Genomic DNA, 20,549 nt, shown 5'->3' with positions numbered 1-20,549 from the left:
CAGCACCATCTGCATTGTCCGTCCTTGCAATCCTAAGCAAAACAGAAGAACGCATTAGGTCTGGAGGGAAACCCTACCTTCACGTAGGCAGATGGCTGAGGAAATGGTGGTAGCTAAAGAGCTGATGTGCTTTGGAAAACTGAGAGTGGGAATGTCAAGGGCAGATGGGTCCCAGGATGTGCAAATGGAGTCCAGACTCCGCACATACATTTTTAAAATCGTGTCACTAATAGACCGTCTTAGGGTTTTGTTGCTGTGAAAAGACACCATGACCCAGACAGCTCTTATAAAGGGAAACATTTAATTGTTGCTGGTTTACTGTTTCAGAGGTTTAGTCCATTAAGGTCATGTCAGGAAACATGGCAGCATGGAGGCAGACATGGTGCTGGAGCTGAGAATTCTACATCATGGTACACAGACAGCAAGGAGAGACTATGCGCTACACTGGGTGTAATTTTAGCATAGGAGACCTCAAAGCCAACCCCCACAGTGACACACTTCCTCCAACAAAGACACACCTACTCCCACAAAGCCACACCTCCTAATATTGCCACTCCCTATGGGCCAAGCATTCAAATACATGAATCTTTGGGGTCCATTGCTATACAAACCACCACACAGACTAATATGTAAGAGAAGCCTACCTTCGAAGGCACATCTCAAAACTTTGTGCAGGCAGGGGTGCGGGTGTATATGTATGTTATACATGTGAGTGCATGTGAGTGTGTGTGTCTGTGCGTGAATGTGTGCGTGCGTGTGTGTGTGTGTGTGTGTGTGTGTGTGTGTGTGTGTGTGTGTGTGTGTGTGTGTGTGTAGAATCTAGGGGCCAAAGTTGAGTGTTTTCCTCAATTGATTTCCTTCTTTAGTATTTGGGACGCTCTCTTGATGAGCCTGGACCACACTGACTCTGCCAGATACACACCGAGATTCTCCTGTCACTGGTTCCTTGGGCATGGAGTTACAAGAACATGTCACAAAGAAAGCTTCCATGCCTGGCTTTTTTACAGGGAAGCTGGAGATCCAGACTCTAACCCTCATGTTCATGTGATAAGCCGTTTACAATCAGTCATCCCCCAGCAGTCAAAGCATTTGTCACGTTAAGCCTCTCTCCATTCTCATTTTATAAATGACATTACAAAAGCATCAGAGATCCCAAGCATCATTCCCAGACTCACACAGGTAGAGAGGCTTAGACCCCTTGGACTCTAAACCAGGTCCTCCTCACTGAAACACTGTTGTGCACTGTTAATTCCATCAACCCCAGGTAATGTAAATTCATCCCCTGTGTGACGAGGGAAAGGGAGTGTGCAGATACACTAGGGAATTGCATTCTGTATTGCTAGAAGGCCCGAAGAGGGAAAAGTCACTATACACAGGTACCGGGATGCATATTGCTATAGCCAGATGCATTATGAGAAGGGACATCATGAAGATCAAACACTCATGTCAAAGCTTGCCTTTCAAAATAGAAAACCACCCAAATGACTTCCCTAGTAGATGGACTCGCTCCTCTCTTAGCCCATCAGAGGAGTTGCCACACAGCAGTCAGCACCCTTGAGTATCTTTGCTCCTGTGGTCTGCTCTTCCTTGTAATATGTTTTCATCTTTTTATTACTTTGCTTTGAATAAAGCTCCCTTGTTCCTTGTTACAAGTCTGAAAATCCACATGGGCTTTTATTTCAATATCCCTGAATAATAGGCCAAGAAGCTGACAACACCTGAAAGCCCCATCCCTGATCACAGGCAACACATGGACACAGGATATGGTTTAGGTTTAGGAATGAGAGGAAAATGCTAGAAACTCAAGCCCATGCTTGAGTTTGTGCCTAAGGAGCAAATTTTCATTCTTGCCTTTGACAAGATGTCTCCTGGAAAGCACACGCGGTCTCTGTGGGCAGTGTGAGAGCATCGGTGATACACGTGCATCCGCACTTTCCTCAGCAGAACGGGAGGCTGGAGTCTCTTTCCTTCCTGTGTTCTTCTTCATGTCCCCATGGTTTTCCATCCTCTACGCTGCCTCACCTGCACTGTCCACAGCTGCCACTGACTTACTCTGCCTTACTGGACTTAAATGGCATCAAGACCAATATTCCTTAACAACAGAACACCGGAGTGCTGAGAGACTACACCCCACGATGCCTTGATGCTCTACACTAGAGTCCCAAGAGATGACATCCCACGACGGCGTGATGCTCTACTGGGCAAGCAGAACCAAAAATTTAGATTTAGGCTCCCAGAGCAGAAGGAGTGACCACTGGTAGGATTTGCCCCACTGACTTGATTCACTGAGTTTCCCAGCCCCTGACCTTTATTTACAGTCCCCCAAACCACAAGAATAACCTTAAATACTGCCTTATTCATCTTATCTAAAAATAGGCCTTTTGTCTGGGCTTTCTTATCTCCTAAGGGTAGTGGAAACAAAATGCAAAAGCATTTGCAGAAGAAATTCAGACCCACATATATTACGTTTCTGACAAAGACTCTAAAGCATCATCACATCCCTCTAGGCACTGCCTTTCCTCCACACTTAGGAACATAAATATTCAGTCATCTGTGCAATCCCTTTTGAGTGAAGCCCTGCATTCATTTGCATATCTAAAAACACCTGTTTCTCACTGCCCCCATTATCAAAATGATGCCCTCACAGCTCTCCTGCCTTCAACCACTAGGCAAGTTTTCCTAAAATACCAATGTTCCATGCCCATAGGCTCATACCGTGCAGAATCACAGCAGCCCTGAGGGTGTCTAGTTCCGACATCTCCCTTACAAGGGCTTGAAGTAATCCACAGTGTAGCACCTTTCTTATGGCTGCTCACTTCCCACCCCTTCACCACATGAGAACTAAATGTCCCTGAAAGAGCCATGCCTATTCCGAAGAATCTGTAATATGATCAGAACGTCTATGATTATGGGGAGTTGGAATACTGCAGATTGACAGCCAATGTTATCTTGGGTCCTATTTAGTCCCCTTAATACAGTAGTTCTCAACCTTCCTAAAGGTTTCCTGAACCCTACTGCAACCCTTTAATACAGTCTCCCATGCTGTGGTGACTCCCCGCTTGCCATAAAATTATGTTTGCTGCTACTTCATAACTATAATTTTGCTACAATTATTGTAATGTAAATATCTGTGTTTTCTGATGGTCTTAGGCAATCCCTGTGAAAAGGTTGTTCAACCTCCAAAGGGGTTGTGACTCATAGCTTGAAAACCACTGCCTTAATACCTACTTATGACCATCTGTGTATGTGACTTAATGTCTGTCCTTTTGACAAGCATGAGAAACAGTCTCTCATGACCTAGAAGTCACCTGAGTAGGCTAAGCTGGCTGTCCATCATGACCCAGGGATCTGGCCACTTCCACCTATGCATTACCAGGGTGACATGTACCTGTCACCACATTCAAATTTTGTGGGGCCTGGGGACCAAACTCAGGTAGCAAGTACTTTACATGTTGAACTATCTCCCTGCACCCAGATTCACTATCACAAGTCTTGGAATAAATTTTTTAAATAAAATATTCTTGCTTCAGGTTCAGGTTTCTTAAATATGGACACTTGTTTATTTCACTAAAATGTTGGGACCTTTCAACCACTACACCTCTGTACAAAGCTTTATTTAGTTAATCCATTTGTTTATTTTTTATTGATTTATTTGTGGGGGGTACATGTACACGTGGATGGAGGTGCACGTCTCTGTGCATGCGTGAGCAACAGAGAAGAGTGTCTGTGTCCTTCCCCATCATGCTGCCTTACTCTTTTAAGCCACGCCCTCTCCCAGAACCTGCAGCTCACACTTTTTGCCTATGCTAGCTGGCAACAAGCACAAGCAATTCTCTTGTCTCCAGCCACCCAAGTGCTGGGGTTCCAGGGATGCACTGGACCACCCCAGCTTGCTATGTGCATAATGGGTTTTGAACTCAGGTCCGTGGTTGCAGGGCAAGCAATACATAGTGAGTTATCGCACCAGCTTTTCAATTATGATCTTTGAATACTTTTGTCCTCTGTCCCTCTCTTTCTCTGCTTCTGTGATTTTTGCCATGGTATTAAGGATGATTATCATTACTGTTGTATTGTTTCTTGAGGCTAAGTTTGCTTATTTTGTTTCTGTTATATATGTTGCTCAGATTCTGTAAATTCTACTGATGCAATTGACATGATAAAACATTATGATTTGACTGGAGGCAACTTGGGGAGGAAAGGGTTAAACGTTTCTGCTTATCTCTCTCAGGCCACACTCCAAGAGAGAAGTCAGGGCAGGAACTCCAGGGGGAACCAAGAGGCAAGAGCTGAAGCATTAAGTCATGGAGGGGTGCTGCTCACTGGCCTGATCCACGTGGCTTGCCCACCCTGCTTCCTACATAACTGAGGACCACCTGCCAAGGCTTAGCACCACCCCCACGCCCAGTGATCATTAATCAGGAAAATGCTCTACAGACTTGCCCCAGGCCAGTGTTATAGAGGCATTTTTTTCAATTAAGATTCCCACTTCCCAGATATAAATAGTTTTGAGTCAAGTTGCAAAAACAAACAAACAAACAAAAACTACATGAACTCAGTTTATTGATTCTCTATAAAGCCATAACCCTGTTCTCTGTGGCTATGTCAAAAAGTATTTGATCATCACTGTCCAAGAGAATATTTTGGGGTTCTTCTACTGCCCCTGCTACTTGACTGGCTCTGCTGCTCTCCCAGCTGGTGCCTCCATAATGCCTAAGACGAAGGTCAGAGCACAGCTGGGGTGAAGACGGAGCCCAAGTGCCACTCCACTAGGCTGTTGGCCATGCCCACCCCTGCCAAGGTGGACTCGAAGCCCAAAAAGGCTGCAGGAAAGGATAAATCATCAGACAAAAAAGTGCAAGCAAAAGGGAATTGGGGAGCAAAGAGCAAACAGGCTGAAGTGACTGACCAGCAAACTACAGATCCGCTTGCAGAAAACAGAGACAGAAAACCAAAGTCCAGCCCCTGAGGTAGAAGAGAAAGAAGGCAACTCTGACTAACCATCCATCATGTCTGTCCATGGTCCCTGCCTCCCTTCTTGTATAATCCAGAAATTTTGTAATTGCGAGTTTTTCAGTAGCTCTAGGAACATTTTTAAGAGGTGAGGAAACCCTACCTCATCCCCTTTTTTAATTGTAAATCATATTTAAGAGGTCAAATCATTTGCTGGTTGTTGGTGGTGGTGGTGGTGGTTTTTTTGTTTGTTTGTTTGTTTGTTTTTTGGGTTTTTTTTTGTTTTGTTTTTTGTTTTTGGTACAACCAGAAAATAGCAGGATATTCAATCAGGAGAGGCTGTGACTGTCTCGGTGGTCACCATAACATTCCATAGAGCGGCCTAGTTGTGTATCTTACAACACAGAGCATACTGAACGGCAATTTGGAGTCTCACTCGTGCATTCATGCCTGGAATATTTTCAATTAGACCAGGTCTCCTCTTTCTAGTAGAGCTGCTTCCTAAGAAAACCACTTCTTGGTCCTTGCCCTGTCAGAACTCTGGTCATGGCATGCCATTATTTTTTTTTTTAATAATTGTGATAACGTGCTGTGAAAGGTGGAAATTTTGAGAATGTACTGTTTGTGGCATAAAACTGTGAGTCAATGGAATTGAGGATTTAGAGCATTTGGTTGTTATGTGAGGTCTTCAGGAAAACCTGTCAAATTTGAGTCTGGAATGTCACCAGAATAAGTTCAAAGACAGACAACACAAGTCACTTCATTTGGGTACGTGAACTGAAATGTCTGTGTATTCTGTTCCTCAGCCAATAGAATCTCAGGTATGAAAAGAGGGAGAGAAAGAGAGAGAGAATATTTTGAAGGCCTTTTTACTATAGCTGCTTTAAAGTCTTAGCTAGTTCTAGTGTTCAAGCACAGTGACTGCACCCACCACCCATGTTCTCTTCAGTATTGTTGTTACTATACCCTAAGTGTTTGGACTCCTTTATTATGTAGGAAATCTGATCTCCTATAACCCACAATATGGTAAAGTGTTGCCATGTGTAGGCACTACGCAAAGTCTCTAAGCTTTCTGACCCTATCCTTCCAATGGCTCCTTCATGCTCAGACCTTTGGTATATTTTACTGTTTGATTTAAGTGAGGCCTCTGGGATCTCACCAATAACATGAGGTGACAAAAAGGCTCTCTGAGGCTCTTGATCAGGAGTGGCCAGATGTTTTTGATGGACTTGCCCTCACATGGGAGAACATTTTCTGGGGAGATGATTCGGGTACCCAGGTCCCTCTTGCCTATCCCCTCAGCTTTGTTGACATCACTAATTAACAGCAACAGGCAGTGGGGTTAGCCTCCCCGGTGTAAGGAAGTACACTAAGGCGAAATGCAAGGCAGAGCCATAAGTGGCACAACCTTCTAAGCAGGCAGAAGTAATGTGTCTGTGGTGGTGGCCTTGTCACACATCTGTCAAAGAGATGCGACGGCAAGACCATCAGTCTTTTAGAACCAAGAGAGGGAGAGTTGTGTTCTACAGACTGCACAGCTCAGTGAGTTAATGGCAAGATGCTACACCTGGGATTAGCCATCGCTCCACCGTGTCTGTTTTCCCCTGAGTACTAGTGGAGTCTTCTCACTCGAGGCTCATCACCCACTCTGTGTGAGGAACTAAGTGACGCATGTCCCTTCAATCACCCTCTTCTGGCATATGACTAATGGCAGCAGGCTGGAGGCACAGTCTTCCATCCCTGCCCTAAGGGATCTGCTTTTGTGGTCAGGAAATAGAGAAGACACATAAAGCCAGATTGGTTTTTCAAGAAGTCTGGACTGAAGCCACATGTTAGTTCCAGACTCTTGGTTTTGGGCTGACTTCTTTAGTTTTCCTGCTGTGTTTAGAGAGAAAAAGATGCACATATTAAGAACTCAATAAACTGCAAAATCGAGTCTACAAATCAAGGATGCAGAAAAGAGCTGTAGTCTGATATTTGATGTGTTGCATAACACACACATATAAGCATGCACACATGTTATACATACACTGGATACAATATTAACATGTTAATTTGATAAGCTCTGTTATAAAAGACGTTTGCTTGCTGAAAAGCTTTCCGTGATGTCTGTCTAGCTGCTCCTCTGAGAAGCTGCTAAGACTCACAAGGAGCAAACAAAATGTACAAAGCTGGAGATGCTTTCTTCAAAGTCACAAGACTCACAACATCCCTTCCCAGGGTTATGTAAGGGCTAGCAATTGTAGCAGGGAGGAGATCCCCCGACTAAGTGACACTGCCTGCCAGTCATGCAGGGAGTTCCAGGGGTGGAGCCTACAGGGCTTATGTGATATAGATGTCTTTGAGTGATCCATGCTCCTGTTAGTAAGTCTTCATCCACACTGCAAATATCACCCAGCAAACCCACTTGTTCCCTAAAATGGACTTGGGTGGAATTGTTTTTCATCTGCCTTCAGTGTCCTATCTGGGTGAGTAGATGGTTGTTCACATGTCCCCAGGGAAAGTCACACAATGCTGGGTCACATACAATTCTGAGAGTATTCTGGGATTGAGTTTTGTGGACTCAATTTCATGGCCATGTGTTTTGGGGGTGACTCACTCAATATCACTGTGCCTTAAAGTCCTTTACCAGAGGGGATACAAAGTCTGAAGATTAGCTGCTCACTGGCCTGCCACAGACAGGGCCCTGGATTCTACCCCTAGCACTCCAAAAGGGAGAACAACAGCAGAGGAGATACAAGGAGACTCTAATCCATGGCTTGTCAGCATTTCAGTGTATGAGGGTCAAATCAGCTGCTACAGATACAATATGCTGACAAGCAAAACAGTCAGCTGCTTGGAGCATCATTGTATCACTGGTGTGTATTAATTTGGCTTCAACTCAGGAAAAGGACAGTCTCACAACTTAGGTTCCAGGTGCTAGATGCTGCTCTATCCAGCACACACAAACTCCATGACACACACAAATGGAGTAGGGACATTTGGTTTGCCTTGGGGAAGCTTTCACCACAATGAGAGCCATGTGGCACATGCTGGAGAGTGGAAAGCAGATTCCGGGGTCTCCAACATATCTCAACCATGAGGCAGGGCAGGCAGCCCCTGTCCGGCTCCTCTCTGTTCAGCTCTGTGTGAACACTATGCATCTAGCCTAGGTGGAATGCACCGATGGTGGCCCAATGTGGAAAGTGTCTTCTCAGTCTCTCAAACTCTGTGCCTTTTTTCCCCAATTGATGTACACTGTAGGGTCATCGAGGAAGAGGGAATCTCAAGTGAGAAAATGCCTATCCTGATTGTCCTATGAGTATCCCGATGGAGCATTTTCCTGTAGGAGAACTCAGTCCATTGTGGGTGGCACCATACCTAGGCAGCTGGTCCTCCGTTGTATAAGAAAATAAGCTGAGCAGATCATGGGAGCAAACAACTTTCTTCCATGGCTTCCAACCCAGTTCCTGCCTCCCGGTCCCTGCCCTGAGTTCTGGCCCTGATTTTCTTCAATGATAGCCTATGATAGGAAAGTGTAAGCCAAATAAACCCTTTCCTCTCCAAGTTGCCCTTGGTCATGGTGTTTATCGCAGCAACAGAAAGCAAAGTAGGCAGACTCCTTCTGACCCCGAGATGCTCAGAATCCTCTGCCACCAATGGACAACTCGCACTTTGTAACAGTCTTTGAGTTTGCCAAGACGAAGCAGCTGCATTCACGGAGACTTGTGGGTGCCAGTGGTCACCATCCCCTGGGCACTCTGGGGTGTGTGTGTGTGTGTGTGTGTGTGTGTGTGTGTGTGTGTGTGTGTCAGGGGTAGGGAGTGGCTATGAGGTGAAATAACAGACAGGCAGAAACCACTTCACCCAGTGTGGGCAATGAGGCTTGTGATATTTAACACTGTGAATGCCACATGTTCTAGAACCAACAGGAGACATCACTGGGTCTGTCTGGGAGGAACTTTCTGGATGGGTTAAGTAAGGTGGACAGACCGACTCCAAGTAGGGACATCAGCTGAAGGTCTGGGCTGGCTAGGGAGAAGGTAATGAGCTGAGCCTCAGCTCCTCCCCCACTGCTTCTGACTGCAAACTGACTGCAGCCAGCGCCTCCTTTCCTACCCCATTCCTCTCCCATTGTGATGGTGATGATGTGTGTGTCCTCTTGGATTTTAACCCATAATAAACCCTTCTTCTTCTCTAAACTTGCTTTTCCTCAGGTATTTGTTTAGGACAGCTAATATGGAGCCCAAGCTCCTCCGACACCTGTTTACTGTCTTGCAGAGCTTTGGTTGACAGCCAACAGTTTCTAGGAGTTCTTTACAGTTCATTAGATGTCCTAAAGTCGAATCCCCTGCCACTCTGCCCTGCAGCCCTTCCGCCTTCTCCTTCAAGGCCTCAGTATGTGAGATGCACCAGAACAAATGGACAGAGACGAGGAGGAATGCAAGCAGTGGCAGGGGAGGCAGGATGTGGAAAGATGTTACTGTCCATCAATGAGAGGGCAAGGCTTTGGACAGAGCTGACAAAGTCTGCACGTGGAGCATTCCTATATAAGGATGGATTCATTCTTTCTTTTATTGTGTGTGCACATGGGCATACGCACAGTGTGTCTATAGGCTAGAAGGTTTTGGAGGGGCAGTTCACTCCTTCCATCAAGGGCTTTCCATTTATTGGACTGGGGTCACAAGGAATAGCAGCAGGTACCCTTACTCACTGCACCATCCTGTTGGCCCAGATCTGACATTTCAAATAATATTTTCCGGTCAAATGAACATCTTGCTGAGGGGAAGCCTGTCCCACAGCACAGTCCCTCCTCCTAGAACTGCATGGAGAACCATGGGGCTGGAGTGCTTTGGAGAGAGATCATCAGCCAAGTACAAGCCTGAGGATGAGGACAATCCCAGAACCAACATAAAAACATGCATGGTGGTGCACACCTCTGTTCCAGCTCTGGGGAGGGGTACACACCTCTGTTCCAGCTCTGGGGAGGGGTACACAGGAAGGTTCCTTGGAGTCAGTGAGAGATCCTGTCTCAAAAGATGAAGTGGAGAGTGATTGAGAAAGACACCAGATATTGGTCTCTGGCCTCAACAAGCATGCACATTCACACATACACACACACACACACACACACACACACACACACACACACATGCACACACACACACACACATACGCGCGCACACACACAATCACATGCACACACACACACACACACACTCACATGCACACACACTCATGCACACACAAACGCACACACACTCACATGCACACATACTCACATGCACACACACATGCACACACACACATGCACACACAAATGCACACACACTCACATGCACACACAAACGCACACACACTCACATGCACACACACACATGCACACACAAACGCACACACACTCACATGCACACACATACACACACATACACTCACATGCACACACACGCATACACACTCATATGCACACACACATGCTCACACAAACGCACACACACACTCACATGCACACACATACACACACACACACTCACATGCACACACACACACACACACACACACACACACACACACACACACCTGTGTGCTACAAAGAGTTGTTTACCTATCAAAAAGCTTGTAAAGTACTGAGAGTTTCCATTAAAAAAACCATGTTCTCACCACTTTCCTTTGGTGGGGAGACCTGGTGACACTCAGAGAAAAAATAAGAGGCTACCAAGATGAGACTTGATATCCTATGACATATAGTGGGGGAGGAGGTCCTCCTCAGTCATAGACCTAGGGGAGGGGAATAGGGTGAAAGCGGGAGGGAGGAATGGGAGGATACAAGTGATGTACAATTGAGTTGTAATCTGAATAAATTAATTAAATTATAAAAAAATTTAAAAAGTGAAAAAAAACACCTGAAAAACAGCTATGTTCTCCTTCTAAAATGAGTTATGTAGTTTCCCAGACTATCTGTGCTATTGTACCCCACCCCCAATCCCTAGCCTTGATATGCCATGCTGTCCTGTCGGTCTTCAGGGAACCAAGCCACTCAATAACTGCCCCTCACCCCTTCCTGCTGTCTGACTTTACACAGATGAGTTGCTTTTCTGAGCCTCAACACCGGCCTGCCAAAAATAGCAAGAACAGTTTTCCCCACTGGCTTGAATGCCTGTAATATAATTTGTTCGATTCCTTGTTCAGATTGTGAAAGGTGTAAATCAGAGTCCAGAAGACACTCAGGAGGATTTTCACATGGTGCTCTGGAGCAAACAACCTGGCCCACAACGTAGGGATAGTAACAGAGATAGAGACCGCTTAGAAGGTAAGGAAGGCACTTCTCAAATTAGAAGCGAGCCAGAGAGCTGGCACAGCCTAGAAGCTCAGTGTTGGGCCACAAAAGTCATTTACATAGCACCTGCTTTCTCCTATGTTTTAGATCCTGGGATTTTCTCATATAGACTTTGTTCCTTATGTGCAGCCCCGTTGAGTCAGGTGAGCATAGGAAAGAGTTTAGCAACCCGGGATCCACGCTGTGCAGCGCATCTGTTCCTCCTCTAATGATGCACTTGGTAGCTCAGGCTCCCACCTGTGGGTACTATGTGCACATTTCCCTCTCTAACAATGCGTTCTAGGACCATCACCTGCAGCAAGCTGTGCACACATGCACCACCTCTGACAATGAACTGTCTCTCCCCCTGGTAACCATAAAGCATGGACATTTTCTATTCAAATATATTCACAATCATATCCAGGGACAAGAGCCAAGTGGCTAACGGGGCCTAAACTAGCTTTCAGCACATGCTGTTCTCAGAGTGAACTTCCAGGTAAGTGGATTGGACCGTATCAGAGGGCCCACGACAGAAGTCATGTAGCCCAGGGCATGGTGGTGGGAGACACATAGCCCCCACAGGCACTGGCCTGCACCAACCAGTCCTGGTTGGAGTCACATAACAGGATTTTCTTAGTCCCAGAAAACACCTTGCTGAAAAGATCTGGTCCAATTAGCTAGTGTCACCATATATGGCCTAATGTCCCTGGACTGTTACTTGGGTGATCAACCATCTGGCCCCAGCCTATCACCTTACGCCCCATGTAATTGCTCCTGAGATCACCCACTCAAAATGGAGTATAGTCTACCCTCTTAGAATCTTCTAGTTCCCTATAAAAGGCCTGTGTGCCTTTGTCTGGCATGGCCACCATTTTGTATGGATGGTCCATGGCTGCACACTGGCTGTTTCTGCAGAATAAACACTCTTTGCTTTTGCACGCTACTTGAGTCCAGGGTCTTCCTTCAGCGATTATTGAACCCTTGCAATCTGCCATATCATAACAATGCACAGTTAGAATTACATATAATTAAAATCAGATGCCTTATGGGAAAGGGCTCGTGCAGTAGAGAGAAAGGGTTATAACCACGCCTGTCAATCAAGACAAAGAACTGCCCCTGCTATACTCCTTAACAACTAAGTCCCTCCTCTAATTGAACCCCATTGGAGGAAGCTAGCGTTCTTGAATACTGTCATTCGTGTAGCCAGCTGTCACTCTTGATTACATAGCTCTGCCTGCTCTGTACTATCACTTTGCTTTGAATACAATTTCCTTGCTACTTTGCAATTCGTGTACACTTATTTCAATCCCTTGAATGAAGCTTCAAGGACCTGGAAACACTGCCCAGGATTCCAACCACTGAACTTGATTGGGTACCAGCTCCAAGGGATTCTGCAAACTGACTTCTTTCATATGCTAATTTTGCAGCATCTCTCTTTGCACATATACTCCTGCCACAGCATTGCCTCTTTCACACAGCACCACCTTTCCCTCCTATTTCCTGCATCAAACTGCACAAAGAACATGCGGTCTTTTGCTCAGTGTGTGTGTGTGTGTGTGTGTGTGTGTGTGTGTGTGTGTGTGTGTGTGTGTGTTTGCGTGCGTGCATGTTTCTGGTGTTTTTCCTCAGGATACCATTCAACTTGCTTCTTGAGACAGAGCTTTTTCTTACCAGAAACTTATCAACCAGCCAGTGGGCCCCATATCAGCTTTGGTAGAGCTGAGATTATAGCACATGCCACGAAGCTGGGCTTTTCTATATGGGTGGTGAGGATGGGGTCCTTACATTTGCAGACAGTTAACGGACAGAGCCATCTTCTCCGCTCCTATTTTCTGTTGTTAAGATTTGACACTGCTGAGTCCACTTTCATTTAGACAGCTTTTGAACCTCAGCCCCTAGCAATGACTTTTGGGTCATCTGAAGCCAGAGGACTTGTCAGCAGTCAGATGGTTGTGAGCTGTTTGAAGCCAGGTCTATGGGATCCACAGTGCCGCTTGGATCTGTCTCATGTAACTTCCTCTTTTCAATCACCCCAAGATGCCTAGCCAGTGACTCAGAAGCCTCTCACTGCCTTTTTAAATGACACAGCCATACCATTAGCCCCTTACTTGGTATAGGACCCATAATACACAGCACACTCCTTCCACAAGCAGTCGGAGCCTACGTGGACTGCAGAGTGATGGACCCCGAGACTAGATGAAATGAAACAGTTCTTGTCCTGCGGGTATTCCGTTGGAGTTCACTGCTGGCTCCAGTTGGCTCTTCTGTTCTCTGTAGTATGTACTGACCATAGTGTCCCAAAAGCCCCCTTGCTCACCCAACAGACCATAACACAAGCCTTCACATAGTGCCCTCAACATGCTGATCTCTGGCCACAGAGAGGGCATCTCAGCCAGACACAGCTGCCAGTCCCTGCCTCAGCCCAAGCCAGCAACTGGTGGCCTTTGGACAGGTTACAGCTGTGATTACACTGGCCAGCCTACAGAGATGAGGCCCAGTATGAAAGGAGATCTAAATTCATGCTAGTCACAGCCAAGTCCGGTGAGAACGGGTGCTAATGACTTCAAAACATATTGCTACGGTACCTCTGATTCCTCCCACTGTCATCCAGCTATGTGTAAACCAGAGCCAACGGCAGCATCCAGCTGTAACCAGGCACACACATGGTACAGGCCGAGGTCTTCTTACTCCAGTGTTCTTTTGCTTTACAAACAAGTCGTGAAAAGCAAGAGCAGAGGAGAATCATTTGGCCTGCACACAACAGTTTTGCAATTTTATGGTCCAGTGCCCTTTGCCGAGGTTGGGGCTGCCCCCTTTTTTACCTATCACTGTTAAGTTCATGCCCCCCAAGTAGCACTGTCTCACCATGCAGAGTGAGGCTGGAAGCTGGCCTGGGATGACTGCCTGAAATCCACTCAAATGGGCTTGCTTTATCTCCTGCTCATTCGACAGAGCAGCTCCTCGGGGACCAGGCATCCAGAAACACTGTTCAGACTTAATAAGTGCATGCCATGAGCTCCCCGTGATGTATGAAATGCAGCTGCTGGCAGACTTACCAAGTAAAAAGGAATTGCATTCCCTCACTCTTCATTAGCTATATAATTTTGCTAATGACCTCATATAGACAGAGCTCCCAACCCTCAGCGTCCACTAATGCCCATCCACTAATGGAACCTTGCGAACAGTCACAGGCTCACTCCCTGCTCCTGCTCCACCCAGGCATGGTCTCACGCTCCTTCCTCAACATTCTTCTCCTCCCATTCATAAGTGGGGTAGCGTCACCTTGATACTGAGTGATGACACTACATATGAGCTGATACATTTGCTGGAAGGATGAGAGTGGGAATCTGTTAGTAGATCTGTTAGCTGCGCAGTTGCCCTGGAGTAATGAGGCTGTTGTCCGTTGCTCTTTTCTCTGGGTTTGTGTAGAGACATTTCTGTACTTAGCATGCCTGCTGTTGTGGTGGCATAGTCCCCAGTGATGACAACAGCAGGCAGAGTGGGGGGGGGCCTCCTGAGCTCCATGAGGAGGAGCTGATGGATGCTACAGGGGGTGGGGCACATCATGGTGTGGAGCGCTGAGGTCAGAATTACTCCATCGAGAGGGGTGGGGGCAATTCTGACCTTGCTCCTTGCTCAGTGATTTTTGCATTGATATTTTCCTTGAGTCTCTTTTTACTCATCCACCAATATGGAGACACAATTCATATAGACACCAGAAGACGAAATGATGTGATTATAGAAGGCTCTAGAGAAGGAGAAAGCATCCAGAGAAATGAGCAACCTTTCCACCATGCCCCAGGGGAAAAATTACTGTGTTAAAAAGCCAGGAGTCTAGGGAGAGTGAAAGCAGATAGACCTTTATAAGTGTATGAAGCTGGAACAGAGGAAAGACTCAAACAGAGGGAAACAGGCTCTAGCACCTTCACCCATGAGCATATGATGGCAAATCACCAGCAGACCACAGACAGTGGCTCTGCAAGCCACTTCAAAGAATTAGTGAGTGAGTAGCCAGGAAGTGACTAGTACTGTATCTAAAGTCAAGCTCCCCAAGTCTGAGATGATGGCTGAGTCAGGCTTGCCTTGGAGGTATAAGGACCTAAGTTTGGTCCCTAGAACACACACTTTTAGGAACAGAGAAAGGCAGGGTCCTGTCCAGCCAGCCTAGCCTACTTGGTGAATTATAAGCCAGTGAGTAAAACCTGTTTTCAGAAAGCAAATGATGACTCCCAAGAAAGGACATCTGTGGCTGTCCTCTGGCCTCCACCTGCATGTACACACACACACACACACACACACACACACACACACACACACACACACACACACACCCTTAGCTCCACTGGATTCTCTGCTAAACTGCAAGTAGGGACATCATCACCTCAGCTCAAACCCAGATCAGCACAGTCTCTATCTGACCTGTGGGGCAGAAGCTAAGATGGTCAGATTCTCAAAAACAGATGTCTGGGTCCAGCAGGGACAGGAAGGAGAGTGAAGAGAAAGGAAATGGGAAAGATATTGACTACATGGAGAATGCATCACCTGAGCAACATATTCAAGCTTGAACAGCATGAGCATAAGGCTGGAAGAAGACAAAACAAGCGGTCAACGAAGGGCAGACTGAGAACACCCAGAGGTATGTGGACCTTGACCTGCTCTAATAGGCACTTAGAAGCTGTTTTTGCTAAGATGTGTTGACTCCATACTTTGTTCCACAGGATAGCTATGAGCAGAGTGAAGCCTGGCACCTTGGCTTGCATCTTGTGACAGCATCCTCTATGAATCATTTGTTTGTGTCTGCATGTAGCATGCTGATCATCTTGGATTCCCTCATCGCCTTGACAATGAGGTTGTGACAAAATCCATGATGAAAGCATCATAAAGAACTGGTCCATTTTGGCTCAGAGTTACAGAGGAGCAGGGTCCATTATGGCAGGGATGGCATGGTGGCAGAAGCAAGAGGCCAACTTGTCACACAAACAAGAGGCCAGCTTGTCACATCACAACAACAGTCAGGAAGAGAGATAAAGGAGGAACTGGGACCAGGCTACAAAGCATGACAGCCTGAGCCTCAGTGATGTATTCCTCCAGCAAGGACTCACCTCCTACAACTTCTATCAAGTTGCCAATGAACCATCAACTGTGGACCAAATGCCTACACACATGAGCCTATGGGGGACACTGTTCATTCAAACCACAGGCCCCATGATAAGAAGAAAGTGAAGGGCAGAAGGGTTTGCTTTAATTCACTGTTTGATGATGTTGTTGTCATGGAAGGAAAGTCATGAAGGCAGCTGGTCACATTACAACCGCACTCAGGAAGCTGAGAGGAATGGATCACATCTATTCTGGTTTGCTTTCTGTTGCTATAATAATAATAATAAAAAAATAACCAAAAGTAAGCTGAGGAAGAAAGGATTTACTTCATTTTATACTTCCAGATCACAGGCCATATTTTAAAAAAATCAAGCAGGAATTTGGAGGCAGGACCCATGGAGAAATGCCTCTTGTTGGCTTTTCTCTGGGATAGTGTCACACACAAGGTGCTGGGTCATGCTATGTCAATCACCAGTCAAGGCAATCCCTATAGGCCAACGGGATCTGTGCTATCCCTCTATTGAGACTATGTCACTATGCTGTGTCACATTGATAAATGAGACTAAGTATGGTTCTTGCTTCCTTTTTGTAAAGTCTGGGACCCTAGCATATGGAATGGTACCACTCACATTTAGGGTTGGTCTTTCCACCTCAGTTAACTCCATCTAGATAACCCCTCACAGATGTGCTCCAGGACCTTTCAAGCTGTTAACCAATGTCAACCATCCCAAGAATCTGTCAAAAAACCCATGATACTATTTCATTTCTCTTCTCTTGTGACAGAGAGACACAAAACTCTGAGGCACCTTGCTCTCAGTTAGTATAGTGTCCTAAGGTCTGTTATTATTGTCCAAACACTGCTGTCAGTGTTGAATTCCTGAAACAGCAGACCCTTGCTGGGCAGACCGACCTCCAGATGAGGTCAGTGACCCATGATGCTGTGAGACTGTACCTATAACAGGCCTCTAATGTCTGAGCACTGAGATAGAAGGTTCTCTTGGGACTGTCTTGCAGAACCAAAACAGAGACAAAGCTTGGGTAGACTACATCTCATGCCAATACCAGGGGCAGAAGCACAAGAAAGGATGCTGGGCTGGTTCATTCTGAGGCCCTGCAGTCTGATTAAACAGCCCCCAGAGAGATGTTAAGACAAGTCATGGCCAATTTTCAGACCAATAAAAGCATGGCGGTTTGAATGAGTCATGGTCTGAAGCATTTCAACACTTGGTCCCTCATTCCTGGTGCTGTTTAGGGAGTTTGGGGGAGGGGCATGGTCTTGCTGGACAAAGTGGGCTACATGAGCTAGGCTTTGCGAACTCAAAGACTCAAGCCACTTTGAGCTCAGTCTTACTGCTTAGGATTTTCAGCTCAAGAGGTGGACCCTCAGTCTGCTACTTACTGTTATTTTATATATTCCTCGAACAACAATGGACCCTCAACCATTTGGAACCTAAGGCCAGATAAACTCCTTCTTTCATAAGTTGCTTTAGTAATGGTGTCTTATTACAGCAACAGAAAAGTAACTAATACACACAGCCTTGCCTCTTAGCACATGTCAGCCAGTGAAGCATGGGTTTTAGGTCAAGCCTCTTAGCTCTCACAGCAGTTCCTCACTGAACCACCATGGGAAGAACCACATTTATATGCCCACCATGGTAGGCATGATTGCAGGGCTAACCAGAGTTCACTGAGGCCTGTGATTACAAATGGTCTGATACAAACTGGTTCAAACATCCCTGTGAAATGGCTCTATCTACTCTGTAGCTTTCTCATAGCATTCACCCATATTCAGACTGGCATTGGGTTTAGTACGCATAGCTGTTTGGCTGACATCCTACTTGCACAAGGTGGCCAGGGTAACCCAAGGAGACTTTGACAGAAAGTAAAGGAGAAATTAAATTGCCCATCCCTTGTTATATAAAAAGAAATATATTTCTCTTCTGTACACCTGATAGAGCAGAGAGGATCTGAAACAAGTTTCAAGCAAAAGATCTTTTATTGATGCTATCCCATAAGCAGAGAGGGTTCAGCTGATCCCCAAATGGAAGGGACAGCCAAGGGGATACAGGAGCTCCTGACTAATACAGGTTTCTGGAGGCAGTAGGGCCTATAAGTATCATAGCATTTGGATGCTACATACTGGAATTCAGGAGAGCTGTGATAAAATAAAGCCCAAATGGAAGGCTACCTTGGGTGTGGACAGCATAGCCTCAGTTTACTGACCTCCCTATCAGTGGTGGGAGTCCTGGGCAGTCACAATATATATGTTATCAGCCTGTGTTCATAGGGTGATGTCACAGGAAGCTGTGGCCTAACCTGTGAAGCCTTGGCTCCTGACCTAGCATACAGCATTGCCTTTGCTTATTTATAGTAAAATAAACACCAGAAGGAACACACAAGGCAAGAATTTAAGGAACTTGTCATTAGCATCAACAGTGCCATTAACAGATTAGAACTGTGTGTTAGCTGCGATTAACACCTTCCCAGCACCACAGGCAAAGGTGCTCCCCTCTGTCTCATTCATAATACAAAGGCCTACTAGAACCAAAGGCCCATAACTGCCATCCAGTGTTAATTAGAAAGAAGTAGTAAGCTGGCTTCTAAGAGAGGGAGGGAGGGACTGGGTCACTCAGATAATAAGGCATGGAAAGAGAAACACTACAGACCTGAGTGAGAGACAAGAAACAGCACAGTAACTATGTGAACTTACCTGCAAAGCAATAGTATAGACAAGAATAGATGAAAATAAATACATGTTCCATGAAAAAGTCCTATGTAAATTATCTACTGAGCCTCTGATCCACAGTTCTACCTAACATCCTGAGGAGAGTGTTAGGACCTCAGGGACACACAGTTTCAGCCTCTGGTTCCTCACAAATGCTAGAATTATCCACCTCCATGATGAAGGCTCGAGGGTCAACCAGCCTCTGTGCCACACACACACACCATCTCTACCTGTCTTCTTGAGTAGGGATCCAAGCCCCAAGGGACATTCCACACCTCTACTGGACTTCCTAAGGAGAGCTGCCAGGACCCCAGGGACACACAATTCTAGCCTCAGGTCCCTGGCAAGTGATGGGATTATCTACCTCACCAAGGAGGACTCCCAGGCTCCAGGATCAAACAGCCTCCACACCCCACCTCTACCCACATTCCTGAGGAGGGCACCAGTCCCAAAGGATGCATGGTCTCAGCCTCTGGTTCATAGCTCTACCCACCTTCCTGGTTCTAGCCTCCACTTGCATTCCCAAGGAGACTGTGGGACTTCAGGCTCATCCAGACTAAAAACCTCCATACCTCAATCCCCTGCTTGTGAGTCCAACTGGGACACAGACAGTAGAGGAGAGCTGAGGGCTATTCCTTGAGATCAAGCCTCTGGCCCAGTGCTCTACCCACATTCCCACATTCTGAGAACTCCAGAGGATATCAATAACAACCAGCCAATACCAGGGACAACCAAATGGCTAAAGGCCAGCATAAGAACACAGTCAACAAGAATCAGTGCAATATGACACCACCAGAAATACCTGTCCTACAACAAGTTCTGGATATCCTAACACAGCTCAAACACAGGAAAAGGATCATTAATCTATTCTTGTGGAGACGATAAGGGCTTTTAAAGAGGAAGCAAGTAAATCTCTTAAGGAAATACAGAAAAATACAATCAAATAGATAGAGGCCTCTAAAGTGGAAATGAAGAAACCCTTTAAAGAAATACATGAAAATACAATCAAACAGGTAGAGGAAATGAATAAAGGTATTCAAGATCTGAAAATGAACATAGAAACAAGAAAACACAAACTGGGAGAATCCAGGAGATGGAAAACTTAGGGAAGAAAACAGAAACTACAGAGATAAGCATCACCAAAAGAATACAAGAGATGGAGGAGAGAATCTCAGGCAGCGACGATACTAATACATCTGTCAAAGAAAATGTTAAAATCTAAAAGATTCCTGAAACAAAACATCCAAGAAATCATGAGCATCATGAAAAGATGAAACTTAAGAATAATAAGAAGAAAGAGATGATTCCCAGCTTCAAGGAACAGAAAATATTTTCAACAAAATCATAGAAAAAATGCCCAATATTAAGGAAGAGATGCTTGTAAACATACAAGAGGCTTACAGAACACCAACTAGATTAGAACAGAAAAGAAAATCCTCCTATCACATAATAATCAAAACACTAATGTACAGAACAAAGAAA

At 45.7% G+C, this 20,549-nt stretch overlaps 1 long non-coding RNA gene and 1 pseudogene across 2 annotated transcripts in view; one reads left to right on the top strand and one right to left on the bottom strand.

Moving 5' to 3' along the window:
- LOC311582221 overlaps window positions 1–20,549 on the bottom strand; it is a 67,676-nt gene that overhangs the window by 18,233 nt on the left and 28,894 nt on the right. The gene's annotated exons all lie outside the window — the stretch shown is intronic.
- On the top strand, window positions 4,707–4,997 carry LOC311580504 (non-histone chromosomal protein HMG-14-like; annotated as a pseudogene). The gene has a single exon. The product of its transcript is annotated as a non-histone chromosomal protein HMG-14-like (transcript).

This window comes from Acomys minous (genome assembly GCF_964271855.1).
Source record: "Acomys minous genome assembly, chromosome: 13".
Classification (NCBI taxonomy): domain Eukaryota; kingdom Metazoa; phylum Chordata; class Mammalia; order Rodentia; family Muridae; genus Acomys; species Acomys minous.
Note: the sequence above shows the minus strand (reverse complement) of the source record. Positions and strands in the feature narration are given on the sequence as shown.